Source organism: Euprymna scolopes, chromosome 11 (genome assembly GCF_053919585.1).
Source record: "Euprymna scolopes isolate OS-2025 chromosome 11, ASM5391958v1, whole genome shotgun sequence".
Lineage (NCBI taxonomy): Eukaryota > Metazoa > Mollusca > Cephalopoda > Sepiida > Sepiolidae > Euprymna > Euprymna scolopes.
Genome location: NC_136492.1, coordinates 18,759,557 through 18,775,748, shown reverse-complemented (window position 1 = coordinate 18,775,748; position 16,192 = coordinate 18,759,557). Strand labels below are relative to the sequence as shown.

The 16,192-nt window shown below is 34.3% G+C and overlaps 1 protein-coding gene across 2 annotated transcripts in view; it reads left to right on the top strand.

The window, feature by feature from the left end:
- Positions 1-16,192, top strand: part of LOC145287785 (uncharacterized) — a 475,330-nt gene that overhangs the window by 265,056 nt on the left and 194,082 nt on the right. The gene's annotated exons all lie outside the window — the stretch shown is intronic.

Genomic DNA, 16,192 nt, shown 5'->3' with positions numbered 1-16,192 from the left:
AGTCAGGGAAGCAAGAAACGGGGAGGGAAGTTCAAAGTCTAGCAGTTTGAGAGAATAAACAGTTAAAAGTTAGATACAAGGTCGGTTTTTAATATTGAGAAAACCTAGCTTTCTCAAAGGGGCACTATGGATTGGGGACAAAAATAAACATTTCCTCAGTGTAGAAAGACTTTTTGTTCACTGACTGATGACAAAAAACATGAAGTGTATCGGAATAGATACTACACTTTTGTCCTACTTAAAACACCAAGGAGAGTCAGTCTGAGAAACTTGGGCTTTAAGAGTGATATAGCGAAAACGTCCCCTACCCCACTTCTGGTCCTGGATATGACCTTAAACTATATCCAGTGGTGAGGCCTCAGCTTGCGGGCTTTGGGGAGTGTGGAGCCACCCTTTAATTACGATTGCTCCCAGGTCCACTCTGACTATGCGTTAAATAGAAACGTACTTGAAAATAACAAATATATTTTATGAAAAAAATTTTCTTCAAAATCTTTGGATTCAGCATTAAATAACACAAAAAGGGTTGATATGCCGTAAAATAAAAACAACCAACCAACCACCTACCCCACTTCCTCTTAAATCTTTGAGAGAAATGTGTGATTGCAAGAATTATTAGTGAATTAAATAAGTTCATAGAACTCTTGCGCTTTTACTAGCCAGCATAGTGTTACCACTTTCGACCCAAGGAAGAGTCTATCAGACATCTGAATTAAGTGAAATGTATCGTTGTGAAACCTGTGAGTGTCACAACCATACATCTTCATTACTAGTGTTCTCTGAATTACTGCTTGAAACAATAAAAAATAATAATAAAACTATTATATTTTTTTAGCAATATTGAAAAATTAAACAATATCAAAAACAATATAATTATCCATTACATTTGTAGCGACCCCGCTACATACAGCCGGAACAAATCCTTGGGAGGCACATTTCATAGCAATCACCGTTTTCAACACGCACGCATATGAAGAACGCCCAAGCACATAATGTTGCGATGTGACCATCCGCACACATGGAACAAAGGAAGTATGTTACGTTTCCTCATGTAGAGATACAGCAAACTGGCTGGAACGTTTGAGAACACCTCTATGTAAGAATTTAACTGCCAAAATTCAAACCGTCCAGTATGCAGTTCTACAAGCAACCATCACCGTTATCTGTGCTCTTCACAGTTTTTCTCTTGTTTTCCCCAACACTGGATGTCAGAATAACTCCACCACTGGGAGGCGTTAAAATTCCCCGTCTTGAATTTGCATGTCATGGAAAATTACCACATCGAACAGGAATTTATTTCTCCCTTTTTAAATAATGTTATTTTGAACTACTGTTTTTTATGTGATGGAGCTCTTATAATTATAGACTGTTCATTTTTCTCTCAGAAAATAATCATATTTATTTCAAGCCACGTGTGACGCTCTGGACACCGAAAAATCAGTAATTTTAAACTCCAAACTATTCTTATAAAATCCTCATATAGCTAATTCTGCATAATGAACACTCGTTGCAAGAAAAAAATTTACGTTGGAACGATTTGAATTAATATTCCTAACACGTAAATAAATTTTGTTTATTTCATATTAATACAGTGATTTTGTGTTCTTTGTCAAGTGTCATTATTTTCCAGAGCTATTTTTATTTTGTAGGGATGTGATCTGGTAACACCCTCTTATTAATCGGCGATCTCGTTAAATTTACCTTTAACAGTCCCGTAGATATCCTACTACTTTTGACTTCAAGAGATTCCCCGCACCTGCAACCTTAATTCTAAAAATGAATAGATATCGATTATGAATTGGTGAACGTCGACTCACACCCTTACAAGTTACAGTCCTGGATATGACCTAAAACCATATCCGATGGTGAGGCCCCACCTTGTAGGCCTTGGGGAGTGTGGAGCCACCCTTTAATTGCCATTGATCCCAGGTTCACTCTGACCCAGAGTGGTAGTACCTGTTAGGGTCCCAACTATGGGTTAAATAGAATCTGACTTTAAAAAAAAATATACTCCATTAAAAATCGTTCCTCAAAATAACTAGATTCGGCATTAAATAACCCGAAAAGGGTTGATATGCCGTAAAACAAAAACAACCAACCAACCTTACAAGTTAGTAACTCCATGATCAGTACCTATAATTGGTAACCTCCCTCCACCGTGAGCCTTCTACATATTTATTTACAATATATAAGCAAATAAATGTAAATGTTATATTTAAAATCAATATTAAAAAAAAAAAAGTCAGAACTGTTACAAATAGGGGATGGTAGTCACTGCGTTGCTCTACTTTTCGGTCTTCATAACTGAAGAGTACAATGAGTTATTCTTAAATATCCAAATGTAATGTAAAACATGGCTAGTGAGAGTTGAGGACATGCGTTGCATGAGAGAAATGACATGAGAATAATATGATGAATGTATAATCTGAGTCTTCAATGCAACCTAACTCTGATAGTTTTCTAGGAAGGTTAAATCTATACAGTATAGGGAGATGTGTGTAGAACAGGAGACTTTGTTGGTATGGCCACAATGTTAAAATAAATGAAAGTTTGTGGGTTAGTATATGTAAAAAAAAAAAAAAAATTGGGATAGCAGGCTCATTTCACAGGTAAACAGAAAGAAATCGATCTGAGAGAAAGGTGTTAAGTTGTATCCCCTTGTTTCTAGATAAAAGGAGTTCTGTTCTTAGAGTGATCTTCCTTGTTTGTTGCTGTAGTTTCATTTGATTGGAAAATCAAGATGGCGGTTTAGTTAAGACCGAGTATCTGTGAAAGGAGTCATTGCGGAATGAAAACAGTTTTGTTTTCTGTAGTAGACATGGTCGTTTGTCACAAATGCTTCATCCGCATAAATAAATTATATCAAGGCTCTCTGAATTCTTTCACTTGATTTGGCTTCTCTGAAGCTTTTCCTCATTGCATTTAAATTTATTCTAACCGTATCTTTCGTTGTTGCAGTTTCTAATGCAGGTAACTGATCAATCAAAGTAAATCAAAAGAAAGATTTCGCCAGAGATAGTTTACTTTGGAAGTCAATTTTTTAAAGTTGTCCAATGCATGCAGGCATGTAAGGCTGAAACCATATTAAACCAAATACAATAATGATGTTTTTTTTTTTTTTTTTTTTTAAAGCAATGAATTTATTCCGATTTCTTTTCAAGTACGTCACTAAATATATATTAGTATAACGAGCTATAAATGGCGCACTCCACTTGAATTTAAAAGCTTTTTTATTTTGGAGGGCTACTTAAGTAGTTGGCACATATAATTAGAATCTAGAATAACAATAAAGAAACAATTTTAATGAGTTAACAATAATCATTATAAAATATAACTACACACTCTCAAATTATCTAGTATATAAAGTAAATCTTACACTCCTCACTTCAACATTCACAGGCAATGTGAACTAGAACAAATACATTAAGGACATTGCCAAGGTTGCTGCAAAGAATATAGGCTCCCTCTACTGTGCTAGAAAATTACTTGCAGCTGAGATTATCCTGTATATGTACAAAGCCACTATTTGTGAAAGCATGAAGTGTTATCATATCTGGGCGGACGCGTCCACCACGAGTCTCTCTCTCTCTCTTAGACAGGGTCCCGCACTGTCAACCAAGCTCCACCTCCTATCCCATTTCTGTGATATTGCATCTCTGCGCCTGTTTTACAAATATTTTAATGGAGCGTATGCTAATGAACTTATTAAACTTGATCCTCTTGACATACATATCCCCGGCTGAAAAACCCGTCTAGCAGCAACGTGTCACCCCTTCACTTTAAATAGCTCTCGATACCAAAAAGCCTTCTACTCTAATAGTTTCTTCTTTTGGATTGCTAGACTTTCCCTCCTTACTGCTTGCTTCCCTGACTGTACTGACATGCAGCAGTTAGAATGTAAACAGACAGCTCTCTCATCTTCTAAGTGTCCCTTTAAGTGCTTTTTTCTTAACTCTTTTCACCAAGTAGCTTCATGCATTGTCTGAAGCGATTTGCATAGATAAAAACTACTTGATTCGTTTACCTTATCGGTACTTGTACAGTTTGTCGCCGAAGGTGGAGGCTCCGTTTTTTTTCGCGCATCTGTTGTTCAGATCCGAGGGAGAGATCAGTATTTTAAACTGTGACCGAAGTTAGAAATAAATAACAAAACAATTAAACTAGATATTAATTATTTCCGAAAAGAACTATGAAAAAAAAAAGTGGTACTTAATGACTAGTGTGGACCCTGCGCAAGCATTTGTCAGTTTGGCCATTGGAGACTTTTTCAGGCCGGGATAAATTGAAAAAAAAAAAAAAAAAAAAAAGACCCCAGGAATGCCAGGTTGATTTTGGACTCCGAGTTGGGCAAGCGTATTTTCCGTTTTGACTTTTTTTTTTCCTCTCCAATGCCAACTATTACTACGATATTAACCCATTGATTATTGTACACAAAATAACTCTTATCCCCGAGTGGCTTACGGGCCTTGATAAGTGGGGTCCCCTTGTAAAAAACAAACAAAAAAAGATATTACAAAGTGTAGTATCTGTTCTGATTATGGATTAGAATGTTCAGCCTTTCTTGATTTAATGCAAAGTCGGAGATCTTCCAACAAAAAACAGGATGTTTAACTTTTGGAATGAACTTCATAGTCATACACAAACTGAAACCGGTAGACGTGTGTGTCATATTTGTGACAAGACTTATAAAAATAAGTCAGGATGCTGAGCCATTTTTGTGCCCATAACCGAATACAGTAGTCTTGTAAGGATGGCATTATTTTGTAAAATAGTAGCAATCACCAAACTGATGATCCGCACAATAATAAGATTAGCGTAAATTCTTAGACGCAAACATATGCAGTGAGATTAATTTACATACAAGTAAAGGAGTTTTCTCATGAAGGGCTGGGAAGTAAACATTTCTTTTCCATATATGCTTAAAGTTTGAAAAACTTCCTATATATATATATATATATATATATATATATATATATATATATATATATATACACACACAAATGTTAATAGAAAAAAAACAACCTAAAACTTTAGCCTGATCTCATAAATTATTTCAACACAAAAGAGTCTTATCAAATGAGAGGGCTAGTTGTAATTTAGCTTGCCCTCTCATTTGATAAGGCCTTTTCAGGTTTAAATAAACCTATGCAATCAGGCTAAAGTTTTTGGTTGTCTTTTTTTTTTCTTTTGGCATCTATTTTTGCTCTGCTACATATTGAGCTCTCCGGCTTCAGATTTCCTGCAGATCTTTTACAGATATATCATTCTCTCTCTCTCTCTCTCTCTCTCTCTATATATATATATATATATATATATATATATATATATATATATATATACTAGCATTTCAGCCCAGTGTTGTCGAGGTGTTTGGAGGTATATGTTGAACAAAAAAAAATAAAAACGCAGTCAATTGTTTTAACTTTGACCCCTATTATGACCTCTTAACATTTATTGTTTTGGTCTCAAATCAAGTTATTAAGTAGATCCATGTCCAAGGAACCTATATCTAAAATTTCAAGTGTTTAGACCCAAAATTGTCGGAGTAGTTTGGTAGAGTTCTCAAAGGTCCAATCGTTGAAGTTTGACCCCTTAGCAGCCAAATTTCTGGCTGAAAACTGATTAAAGATTTTCCCAAATCTCAATACCCTGTATATCAAATTTTGAGTCTTTAGACTGAAAATTGTCTGAGTTAGTGTGTAGTGAAATGTACACACACAGACACGTTCACTTTTATATATATATATATATATATATACTAGCATGGGAGCCCGGTGTTGCCCGGGTGTTTGAAGGTGTATGCTCAGCAAAAGAACAAAAAACGGTCAATTTTTTAAAACTTTGACCCCCTATTATGACCTTAACATTTATTGTTTTGGGCTCAAATCAAGTTAAGTTAGATCCGTGTTCAAAGAACCTAAATCTAAAATTTCAAGTGTTTAGACCGAAAATTGGAAAATTGTCGGAGGAGTTTGGTAGAGTTCTCAAAGGTTGAACTTTGACCCCTTAACAGCCAAATTTCTGGCCGAAAACAGATCACCTAGATTTTCCCCAATCTCAGTACCCTGTATATCAAATTTCGAGTCTGTAGACTAAAAATTGACAGTTATTGCCTAGGGAAATGTATACACACACACACACACACACACACACACACACACACGTTCACTTTTATAGATATATAGATAATGAAAATGAAGTCGCCACCACAAAAGAAAAAAAACAACCATAAAGACCTAAGATAGGGAAGTAGTGACGATAATATTACTTCAGATCAAAGAGAAAGGGAAAGCGTAGACCAATAAACAACCGCCAAGTTAAAAGAATACTAACACCTCCTCACTGTGGCAGCTTTACCACACGAAATCATACTTCCTTCCGTCACCCTAACTCCTTCCTTCACCAAACCTCCCTTCAAAACCCCTACTGCTCACATTCACAAGTATACATCCCACTTTCTTCCAGAATGTAAACCACACCCAAACATGTTATAAAAACTAGTGTAATTTTAATTCCCGTTTCAATATCGATTCTTTTTTCGTCTGGTGAGGTGTTATCCTTGAATTGGGATTCCACTTAAACATGTATGCACATATGCAACCAATAATGTTGTATAATAAACAGACTATATATATATATATATATAATCATCAAGCCCCTTTAAGAATAGTTAAGGATAGGCACTGTTTGCAGAACTATAACTAAGGCCGTCAACTAGCGTTTATGCAATGTTCACGACTTCTGCTTGTGCAATTATCTAATGTCCTCGCCTGAATTCAGGATTTAGTTCTTTATTACCTTCATTACCGTTTGATAGCCATGAGGTAGAAGCTCGGCAAATAGAGCAAAAGATGGGTTCGTGGCTGGGTTAGAATCTCATGACCGGCAAAAATTATTACCTTACTCTGATGATTGCATAATCATTAAACACTAGTGTCTGTAGGTAAAAAATGAATAATTATTACTATATATATATATATATATATATATATATATATATATAATATATATATACTCAAGTGAGCCTGAAACTCTCCACTGAACATTTTTGTAACCTCTGATTTCAACATTAGTTTTAATTACACGAAATATACCGGGTTTTCAAAACTGGAGAACTATCAATCCACTTAAAATCCTTACAATGAGGACTTAAAATAATAATAAATTCAAGTATTTCCTAAGCTTATAACTCCATTTATGTAAGCTCCATTTTCTGCACAGTTTTTAACATTTTTTACATTTTTTATTGGTTTGAAATATTTCTTGCTTTGGTTCTGATTTCTTTCACTCCAAGGTGGATTAATGGAAGTACTCTTGTGTATTTTTTTTTTTTTTTTTTTTTTTTCGTAATCTTGACGCACATATTTCAGCTTTTAATATATATCTATTATGCTAACTGTTTGCTGCTGTAAGGCTTTTCCTTTATATAAAATGTCCAAAAAGTCGCTGAAGGGTTTTAAACTTAAATAGATTCTCTATTTTTGGTGATATCTTTCTGTAATTTGAACACAATCTGACTAAGACATTGGGAAATTTAAAAAAAAAATGGAAAATTCAAATCTCTATTTATGAAAAACTAGCGAGGGGTACCCGGCGTTGTAAAAAAAACCCGAAATGTGAAAAAAAAACAGGTGCCCGTGAAAAAAACGAAGCCTTGACGCGCAGTTGGAAAATAGTAAAGTGTGAAAAAAAAACAGGTGCGCATTTTTGATTGATGTGACGGCGATAGGTATTCAGCAGTTAGCATTTTGTGCGGGACAGTTTTTAATGAGGTCAATAAATCGGTTTGTTTGTTTTTAAAAACCCGCTCCCTGTTTATTAGGGGGAGCGTCTCGTCTGGAAATGAAAGCTACCATCTGATATGACGAAGTCGACATTGACCAAACGTTACTTAGCTCTCTAGAGACCACTGGCTTTCGGCCAGTAATTAGTCGAGTTTCGCTTTTTGTTTATACCGAAAACCGAATGTAATGCGTGCCGATGCGGGAAATGTGGAATAATTAACGTTTGAAAGTCAATAAAATTAAATAGACAGGCGAGCTCCGTGGTTAAGTGTGAGATATTACAATTTATAGATGATATAAAAAGTTTTAAGAAGTTGTGAAGCGAGCGAGCGCTTCTCTGAAAGAAGCCTTTTGTGGGCATCGAGGAAAAACGTACATAGATACATACATACATACATTTTCGCTTTTATATATATAGATAATGTCTTTTAAATGTTGCTTTGCATATTTGTGCTCTTTCCCTAACATTATTCATGACAGATTGCAGAATCTCTGAATTGCAATTTAACTTTTTCTTGTGGGGATATCTTAATGAAAGAGTCTATGTTAACAAACCCCAAACTCTGCAAGAATTGAAGGAAAACATCAGGAACAAAATAAGGAAGTTAGATCGCAATCCAGAAATTCTGCAACCCGTCACAAATATACAAAGCTGAAAATGGGCAACATTTAAAAGACATTATTTTTTAATGAATGAAGATTGTTTGAATTTTGCATTTCTTTTTTTTTAATTTCCCGATGTCTTAGATTGTGTTCAAATTACAGAAAGATATCACCAAAAATAAAGAATCTATTTAAGTTCAAAATCTTTCAGTGACTTTTTGAACACCCTATATATTTTAATAATGCAAAATGTTAAAATATGCTTTAGTTCTTGGATTGAGTTATGTTTGGTAAAACGTTTGTTTTAATCGTTCTAATTAACAAAAAATTAAAAAAAATTAAATTAAGTGTTCTTTTAGAATTGAAAAAAATGTTTAACTGTTCAAAAGTTGTACCTGTACCCCAAACCTAACCTTTTCTGCAACAACGTTAAATTTTAGATTGATCACTTTTCAAGTATCGGCTGCCTCGCAGGAATTGTCAAATTAACTCCATGTAATGGTAAAGCTTTCATTTGCTTCTTTAGCCATCTAATTGTCTAAATACTTCATCATTTCCCCATTTATGTAAACACTTGGAAGATGCTGGATTAAAAGTTGGATTTGTCTGGTTTCAAAGATATACCAGTACTGAAAAATGTATTAATCATCTTGAAAATATTTGATATTGTACTTTTGTTTTTTTTTAGCGACCACATGTTTGGTTTTATTTTTTTTAAATTATGCAGTTGCCAGGTTGAGTGTGCTGTATTTTTTTTGAGTAAACATGACGTTATAAAAGAAAGTTGGTTTGTATATATATATATATATATATATATATATACACACACACACAGACTAGTAGGGAGACGTTGCCCGAGATTGAATGATAATAAATGAATATTTCACACTTCTATATTTTTGTCATCGAAATCCGTGAAATCGCCCTGGAGGAAGCTTCGCATGCTTCCATGCAGTAACTTAGTCCAAAATATGTTATTCTACATTGCACTCCAGAGAATCTACTGTTTCTTTTATAAAATTATTTTACAGAAAATTCTTTCCAGTGAACAAAAAAAAAAACCCCAAAACATTAAGTAATTTACGTGTGGAGTTTGAACGTACGACCACATCATGCAAAAAAAAAAAAAAATCAAAAACAAACAAACAAAAAAAACACTTAAATTTTCAAGTCTTATAAAATTCTTTGCAGTTAATGAAAAAAAAAAAATTAAGAAATTTACATGCAGAGTTTGAACCTACGGACCACGTCATGCAATACCCCCCCCCAAAAAAATACTATCTACTTACCCATAGTAGAATTTTCATGGCCCGTTGTTCTATCATTGTTGTTAAGCAACAACAGAGGAAAAATGGCTTTACTGATGATAGATAAATTAAAATAACGGTTCCAATTATCGATTATCGGTAATTATCGGCTGTATTCTGTGACAAAACTTAACTAAGATCACTCATAGACTTATACACTAAAGTTCTGTAAATTTTAAAGAAAATCTGTTCTACCGTTTTGGAGTCTATAAGGAACGAACTCGCACACAAAGTTGCATTTATATAATTGTAGAGATATATATTATTATAGAAAAAGAAAAAAAATCCTAACATTGCACAGAACCATACCTCAGCCTCACAGATCAAGCTTAGAAAATGCCACAGCAACCCATTCTCTGTTGGAACTAATTATCAAGGCTATATCCTTGCTGGTACAAATAATTGTTTAATAAATTCTATTTTGTTATAACAACTATTGCGAAGATTAGTGATGGGAGGATTCCAATATATTTCAAGATTCTGATACCTTTATAGAGTTGTTTTTAAATTTTATAATTTTGTGATTACTGTAAAAACTAATGTAATATGTACATATATTTTTGAAAACATACACTTGTGAGGGTTGATTTATCGGTTTTAGTTTTACTGGTAGTTTGATATTAATGAATATTTTTCATTTTATTATTAGAGCCAATTGGATTTTGAACAGAAATAATGTAACATAGTGCAAACGCACACATGTAAATGCATGCGAAATGATGTCACCGTTAAAAAAAAAAAAAAAGAGGTAGAACAATCACTTTAGAGACATGGAGTGCGTTCAAGATCACGTGAGAGGTGTGGATGACGTCCTAGAGAACATTCAAGATCATGTTGATGACGTCACAGCTGTAACAATGAGGAAATAAATGTCATTATTACAAAGAAAAAGGCGTGTTGAAGTTCTTTTCTATTCTTTGTCTGCTTTGCAACTGAAAACTCTGTGTTGGTCTCCAGACAACGTTACAATAAAGCAATTAATAGAATCGTTTTTGGCATTGGAAAATAGGCAAAATTTCTTCAGATACCGATTCCAATACTATATAATGTTCTGATTTTTTTCCAATTCAGATTAATTGTTATAGTGCTCTTTTTTTAGCCTGGTTGGTTGTTTTTGTTTTACGGCATATCAACCCTTTTCAGGTTATTTAATGCCGAATCTAAAGGTTTGGAAGAAAATTTTTTTAATAGAATATATTTGTTGTTTTCAAGTCGGTTTCTATTTAACCCATAGTTGGGACCCTAACAGGTACTACCACTCCGGGTCAGAGTGGACCTGGGAGCAATGGCAATTAAAGGGTGGCTCCACACTTCCCAAAACCCGCAAGCTGGGGCCTCACCACTGGATATAGTTTAAGGTCATATCCAGGACCTTTTTTAGCCTGGCAATCTGTTTGCATGCACCACAAAGACATATGTAAATTAGATGGCAAACTAAGTCTCTTACATATATGAATAATGGTAATTTTATCTATATTTCTCTTAGTCCGTCAGGTCCACATTTTCTCCGAAACTACTGAACCATTCTTGCTAAAATTTTGTAAATTTAAATGTCTATTTTTAAAAATATTTTCCTAGGAACATTTTGAGATGGTTCTTGTATTTCTCGTTGTACAATATGTGAGTTCAAGCCTCACTGAAATTAGGTTTTATTATTTAGATCCATTCCCAAACATCATTTGAGAGAAAAGTCATTTTTTTTTTTTTTCATTTTTTTTTTTAGTTCTAAGAAAACAAATCTTTCTTTATTATTTTTATTTTATTTTTTTTGTACTTTTGTACTTTCTGAAATAGCAGTTTTCTATTGTCTTTAGCTGAACAAATCTGTTTTCTTTGGAGCAAAAGCAGCAAACGATACACTTTTAATTATTTCTGTATTTTTATTTATTTATTTATTTTTTTACCAACCCGTGTACTTTGCAAGCTAATAGAAAACATATATGTGACCTGATTTTCGTCAAGAACTGGAATCTAAGATTAAAAGTAAATGTTTTTGCTTGAACATTTTCTTCTAAGTTAATTTTCTTTTCTATGCTTTCTTAATAGCTAGTTGATGCAGACAGATTATTATACAAAAGCTGAGTTAAACGTTTTTTTTTTTTTTTACACAGTGGTCACCACTTATCAAGGCCCGGAAGCCACTCAGGGATAAGGGTTATTGCAAGTACATTACGTTAGTGTGGAGATTTGATGAAGTGTTTACTTAAGGGGGCGGTTCATTAGGAATTTGTTAACGTTGGACATCCAAGTTGTAGTCAGGTGGGAAGCAGGCAGACGGAACAGAGTTCCACAGGCGTGCCGTTCTAAGAAGGAAGCTTTGTTCATGGAATCCACATTTTGATTTAGGCACAGATATAGAGTGGGGGAAATTTTTCACAGTGGATTCAGCTAGACTGGTGTTTTTTTGTGAAAGATTGGCGAGGGGGGGGACCAGAGATTGAAGTTCAGACGAGCACCTGCCATGGAAATAACAATAAAACAAGGATAGGCTCGCAACGTCTCTTCTGTGGGAGAGAGGTTGCAGGGTAGAGAAAAGGGCATCCCCCACTAAGCAAACGAAGTCTATTTTGTACTCTGTCAAGGCAGGATAGGCTGTTTTTAGCAGCTCCTGCCCAGATATGGCAGCAGTATTCCATCCTTGGACGTACTTGGCTTTTATATAGATAGAGAATTGCATCAGTAGTGAGATATCTTCTGGAGCGGTAGAAGGATCCCACCATCTTTCCAGCGACCTTGGCAACAGACTTGATGTACGTGTTCCATTTAAGATCAGGAGTAAAGGTCAAACCCAGAAGCTTGTCAAAACACGGGGCTTCTCCCAGACGAGAGCCATCCATCCCAATTGATGCCAGCTGGGGATCAGAGCATTGATGATGTAAGGGTAGGAGTTCGGTTTTAGATGCATTAAAGGTAACCAGCCACATCTTCCCCCACTGAACCACGCGCTCGAGATCAGAGGAGAGAAAATCAGAGAGAACTTTGTCATTTACAGCCTTTGATGTGTTGCCATAGATGGTTGTGTCATCAGCATAGATGTCAACGAATGATTTAAGTATGTGTTTAGGGAGGTCATTGATGTAGATCAGGAAGAGAGTTGGGCCCAAGATTGACCCCTGAGGGACTCCAGCATTTATATTGCAGGCCTCCGATTTTTGTCCATCTACCACTACTCTTATGAGCCTATCAGAGAGAAATGATTTAATGATTGAGAAAACATTTCCAGTTATACCGTAGCTGGAAATCTTGTGAAGTAGACCCTTATGCCATACCTTGTCGAAGGCTTTTGATATGTCAAGAGCAATTGCCCTGGAAAGGAAGCCTTTGTCAAGAGATTTACTAATCCTGTGAGATATAACCGTCAGCACATCTGTGGTAGATCTTGCAGAGCAGAAACCATATTGTGTGTCACTAAGAAGGTTGTTTCTGCTGAGGTGGTTGATTATTTCTCTATTTAATATGGATTCCAACAACTTACTCATAACACACAGGAGACTTATTGGCCTGTACTGAGAGGGAGATGACTTATCACCTGAATTCTTAAATACAGGGCAAACTGATGAGGTCTTCCAGGGAGTCGGAAAGCACTTCTCCTTAAGGCAGCGTTTAAACAGTTTCAGATCTGATACTATAGAGAACACTTCCTTTTTAAACGTGGAGTGCAGACGTAAATCATATATGAATGTACGGAAGCTATCCCAGTCAGCCATAGAGTATCGGTATACAGTAGGGTGGAGGGGTACGTCTGGGGACTTATTACATTTCGTTTTTATCTTAACTGATACAACGGAGTGGTCAGAGGATCCTAGAGGAGAATGAACGGAACATAAACATAGCTCAGGGCAAGTTGAGAGAAAAAGGTCTAGGAGGCTTGCATTTTGACTGGGTGTATCGGGTACACGGGTGAGTTCGCGAACAATCTGAGTGAGGTCATAAGCAATGGCAAAATCATGACAAAACCTCCCCTCATCGTCTGTCTTATTTGAATGGGTCAGCCATTCCTCGTTATGGACGTTGAAGTCACCACAGATGTGGATGTTAGCCGAGGGATATGCAGACAGGATGTGGTTTATTTTCTCAGATATGCTATTAAAGATAGTAACTCCGCTGTTGTGGGGCCGATAGAGGGCAAATATAAATGCAGTGGTGTTAGCAAGTGCAACCCAGAAGCACATATAGGGTAAATTAGGATCTTCTCTATCTTTCTGTAAGGTTTACTTCTCTTCTATATTGTAACTAGCAGTTCAGCCCGGCTTTGCTTGGGTCCTATGTACTGTTAATGACTTTATGTGCGCATATATATATATATATATATATATATATATATATATATATATATATATATACACAACTTGCCCCATTATATTTTTTTTTTTCTTTTCCTCACCCCGTTTTCCATTTTTTAGTTGATTGAATTTATGCGGTGATTCACTTCTTTATAATTATTCTAAAATTTTGCCAATCGAATAAAGTTTTATATATATATATATATATATATATATATATATAATATAATTAAAGTTTGAATCATGTCCAGGTAACCTACATCTAAAATTTCAAATGTTTAGACCAAAAATTGGCTGAGTAATTTGGTAGAGATCGCAGAGGTCAAATTTTTTAAGACTTTGACCCCAATTTTGACCCCTTAACATTTATTGTTTTGAGCTGAAAACTGACAGAGTAGTTGTGTAGGGAAACATAGACACACAGACAATTTCACTTTTATAGATATATAGATTGCACAGATACAGGTTAAAATATTCCTCAGTTTTGGGATTGAATTATGTTAAAAAAAAAAAATCCAAAACTTTCATTCTGATTGTTCAAATGAACCACAATTTGTAATTAATTCATCAACTGATCCAACTCTTACTTTTTATCTATCACTTTCACTCTCTCTCTCTCTCACTGTTATGTTTAACTACCCCCTTTATTATTATATATGTCGTCTATAACTCTCACATCCATATATATCTATATCAGTGAGAATGTGTGTGAGAGGACAATTCTCAATCTATTATATACTCAGTGAATTTTTAATCTATAGACTTGAAATTTGGTATATAGGGTATTCAGAGATGTGGAAAACTTTTTAATCCGTTTTCATCCGGAAAAAAAGGGCTACTAAAGTGGTCAAAATTGAAAAATTGGTATGTCTAGGTCATCGATTTTTTTTTTTTTTATCTGTTTGTCAACTGTTTCATGAATGCGCATGCATGAATCGTTCCCATGACAGTCTAAGCTTCTAACCTAGAAAAAAAATAAAAAGTGCTATATTATATATATATATATATATATATATATGTCACTTTTTCTTTTCATATATATAATATGTCAATTTTTCTTTTTTTCTTTCCCCGTCTTCTTCCAGACGAACTCAATTGCTCTTTAAACACAAGCGCTATATAGGATTCCAATCTGGTCATGCTTTATGCCTATAATTGATGTTTCAGAAATGATCAGTCTGCATCAATATTATAGTTTCTTACATTAACTCTGGCATATGTCTCGTACATTGAGGAAGTCGGAGTAACTTTCACTCGCACACAAAAAACTACTACCACCAACACCTTACACTGTAATTTTTCATAGCTAACACAATATATATTATTATGTGCATATTAGAGATGGTCAGTTTTACAGAAATTCTTTGTTATAGTATATATAAATATATACTTGTATATATAATTGCCAAGCAGCTACCTCCAAGTAAACCTGATAGAAAAATTTTGGATTTTAATAAGCAAATTTTTATTACAGCATCTAATCTTACATTTAGTACATAAATGTTTTTGTTTTATTTAATCACTGCTTAAATATTTATTCATATACCTGCATTTAACTATAAATTCTTTGCTTGATAATTGAATTTTGGTTTTTGTAATTTGGTAATTTTCTTCTAAACATAATTTTCGATTTTTACTATTTATATTGTAAGGAGGAGTTAATTTTGAAATTTCCTGATTGATATTAAAACTATTTTTTTATATACTCATACATTGTATATTTATTTTCATTCCTGAATCTTATCATATAATAATTATACCTACACTTGAAATTATTTTCAATATCTCATATTTTTTTTTTATTTTTTATTTTTTTTTTTTTTTGCTATCTACATAATATTCTGCTTCTTCCTTCCTTAGTTAGTCCATACATTATACAAAGAAAATTTTTGAAGGCCAAACTGCTTTAAAAAAAGGGGCCAAATTTGTGAAATTTGGCTGTAAAAAGGCCAAATTGGCAAGATTTGACTTTAAAAAATCAATTTGCCAAACCTGGACAACAATATGAGAATGAGCTCCTTTTTACTGTAGCCTCATTTACAAATTATAATAATATATGGTCATTATTGTAATGGTGTGAGAAAGGAACTCATAATTTTAATGTACAATGGTTCTTTACCGTAGAAAGAAGTCAGTGAAATGTTACTTAAAAAAGAGAACATTTGAAAGAAACAGAGCAAAAGAAAGAACATTGTCTGCTAAGGGGTGTTGGACT